Source organism: Engraulis encrasicolus, chromosome 3 (assembly GCF_034702125.1).
Source record: "Engraulis encrasicolus isolate BLACKSEA-1 chromosome 3, IST_EnEncr_1.0, whole genome shotgun sequence".
Taxonomy (NCBI): domain Eukaryota; kingdom Metazoa; phylum Chordata; class Actinopteri; order Clupeiformes; family Engraulidae; genus Engraulis; species Engraulis encrasicolus.
Genome location: NC_085859.1, coordinates 59,023,030 through 59,026,342, shown reverse-complemented (window position 1 = coordinate 59,026,342; position 3,313 = coordinate 59,023,030). Strand labels below are relative to the sequence as shown.

Below are 3,313 nucleotides of genomic sequence, written 5' to 3'. Positions count from 1 at the left end.
CACTAAGGTGCCGTTTCCACGTAGCAGGATATTTTTTTTAGCAGGGTACTTTTTTCTCCTGGTTAGGTGTAAACGCAACATGTGGATAAAAATAAATCCTCCATTGTAACAAATGCTTTTCAGCCCCCTAAACAGTAAATATTTTTCTCTTCTTCTGCTTTTTATACCTGGATTTCAAATATCTGCTACGTGGAAACGGAAGGCCAAAACCAATGCAACCAGGAGAAAAAAATATCCACATAATAAAAATATCCAGCTACGTGGAAACAGCACCTAGGTTTTAATATTTGTATCCCATGTGCATGTTTGCATTTTACTGTATATGTACCGTATGGTCATACAGGTGTGGAATCCTCTGTTGGCCGAATTTCTAACAAATATGAGCTAAAGCTTATAAGCCATTAGAATACTTTAGATCATGATTTTTACTGTAGGCGTAGTGTGTGTGTGTTATGTTGGTACTAATGGCTTTCTTTAATCAATGAATAATTACATTACATGACATTACATTTAGCAGACGATTTTGGCCAAAGCGACTTACAAGGATGATATTCAAGCAAGTACAGAGTAGGCTCAGGGGTCAGTACAGAGAAGCCTCAGCCATATAGCCTACAGGTAATGCAGAACAGATAGAGAACCGAAAATAGTGGAGAACCTGAAATGTACAGTGGTGCAGGTTAGCGTTAATTAGGAGAACTGCAATCTTCCATAAATATACCCATGCCTTTGATGGTACTACAGTGATGCGTCTTATGATAACAATGACATGAATAAATGTGACATTATTTGACACCATTATATGACATCATTTAACATGAAAAGTAGGGTCTGTTTTATTACTCTTGCAATTTGTTTTGAATATAGCCTACCATTTTTTTTGTAATGCATCAGTAGGCCTAACTGGTTATTAAATTAGCGAAGCCATCTTAACAGAGAAACACAATTCTAAAATAGTGACTCCATAGCATTCTAAATGTCAGTGTATTCTATAAACTTTAATGTTAACATTAATCCATTTCCTTTGTGAACTGCGACAGCCGACTGCAGACCTTGCCGACGTTGCGTTTCAGAGAAAAAAAAATCCGGACAGAAGGTGGCCCAGGGTGAATAAGTTGCCATGCATCCTACATACAAAAATATCAGCACAGAGACACATAGATCTGGCGCAGAACTTTTTATTTATGTATTTATTGCATCACTTGTGATCAGAAATGGGTCCTCAACCCAAAAACACAACACACACTGTTCTTGTGAAGAGCTCGCATACAGCATTTCAACAGACATGTCCACTAAGAATATTCTAGAGTGGATTACGTAGCCTATTATATATGTTCTCATAGCCCTTCCCTTCCGTTACATGCACCAGTTTCATCCCATCTTTACATTAGTTTTTACACTTGACTTTAAATTTCACGGTCATATGTAACATTCATACCTATCAGAACCAGCACGTCTGTTGTAGAACATGTATAAAATGTTTTTTTTTTCTTTAAGATAACTCCGACAAAGTGTGTCTTTTACAGATCAAGATAATATATTTGAAGAATAAATCTACATGGAATGGGTTTTAATGGAAATCGTGGATAAATTATGCAATTATCTTCAACACTTTTCTGCTTTTACTGCTACCCATCACAAGTTCATCAGTTCTGCACACTGTATTGCACCTAAGTTCATCTCCTCATAAAGACTTCACTCTCATCTCTTAAAATCTTAGTCCCCCCTTTCCAGACCAACCCCACCTCAAAAAAGATAGCTTTGGTTGAGCAAGTGAGTGGCCCACTACAGGATTGTACATGGTTGGTTGGTTCATTCATTCAGTGTTTCTTGGTTTCTTTGCTACTTCATTTTTTTGGCATGTTCCTCATCTTTTTTCCTGCTGTACAGCCACTAGGTGATTAACAGGGGACTTCAGCATTCTTGACATTCACATTGGGGTCAAAATCAGAGCATACACACACAAAAACGATTAAAATTTTTAAAAAATATTTTTTGAAAATAATTAAAAAATATTAAAAACAAAAAATGGTACTAAAATGAAAAGCAATAGAAAATAGAGAAGAAGAAGAAGAAAAAAATACAAAAATAATGGTCCCACTGTAACAAAATGTTAACGGGTGGCATGGTATGGGCAAACATGGCGTGGGTGGGAGAGTGAGCGAGCGAGCAAAAAAAAGTCAGTAACAAACTTCATCTGATTAATGTGGGTTCTTCATTTGCTGTTGGCTGATTAGCTGTAAACATTCAGGCCCCTCCACTCCCAAGGGCAAGGGGTAGTTCCAGTAACAAGGCATTGACCAGACAAATGCACACACTGAGAAAGACGGCAATAAATAACGACTTGAAGCAAAAACAATAGCAGAGCTATCCGACAAACATAAATATACTATGCAACAGGCCACAACCTCCAACACCCTCTTTGTCAGACCCTAATCACTAAAGTTAAGCATCCTGATTTATACAAGGAGGCATATATGATCAAGGGTACCAGCTTCCCCTGGTAAGTCAGACATCCCAGGCTAACAAAGTTTAAGTCCTGCCACATATTTGTTCCCAAGTTGAAGATAGAGCATGTAGATTTTTTAGCATTTATTCACACAATATGGGCTGCCAATTCACAAATGTTTCATTTTTTATGAGTACCACCAACAATTTCAAAGTCAATTTCAGTATGACAGGAAAAAATTACACTTTTCCTACATAAAAAGTGGCTCTTCCCTGTGTCAGTCATTTTGAATTTCCAGTTAAGGTCATGTTAAGCTGCAAAACGTACTGTACTTTGGTCAGACCCGTAAATATTGGTTCATCATTTAGAAAATATTCATGAAAACATCAAATTTGGGAATAGGCTGCATACAGGTAGTTGCAATGCCTACCTCTGACCATAATCCTGCATACTCTACCCTTTAAAGTCCTGCCACTTATTTGTTCCCAACTTAAACAAACTGGCCCACACCAGCTTCAATTCTCAATCATGTGGATGAGCTGGTTAGTGAAGTGTGTGTGTGTGTGTGTGTGTGTGTGTGTGTGTGTGTGTGTGTGTGTGTGTGTGTGTGTGTGTGTGTGTGTGTGTGTGTGTGTGTGTGTGTGTGTGTGTGTGTGTGTGTGTGTGTGTGTGTGTGTGTGTGTGCCAGGATTTCCACTACTCTCTCTAGCCAGGTCCAACGCTGGTCCTTCTCTACTTCTGGTACTGACACGAACAAAAAAAGAAAGAAAACACAACAGAAAAAGGAAAAAAGCAGACACGAGACGTCATTACTGCAAATGGTAGACAGTGACGTGACAACTCTGCTTTACTGTAACTATAAGCGAG

At 38.3% G+C, this 3,313-nt stretch overlaps 1 protein-coding gene across 1 annotated transcript in view; it reads right to left on the bottom strand.

Moving 5' to 3' along the window:
• Positions 1–1,159: 1,159 nt before the first annotated feature.
• LOC134446422 (glutamine--fructose-6-phosphate aminotransferase [isomerizing] 1) overlaps positions 1,160–3,313 on the bottom strand; it is a 56,086-nt gene continuing 53,932 nt past the window's right edge. Inside the window, exon 19 of the mRNA XM_063195794.1 lies at positions 1,160–3,313. This exon is cut by the window's right edge and continues 1,816 nt beyond it. The gene's annotated coding sequence lies outside the window, so the exon portion shown is untranslated.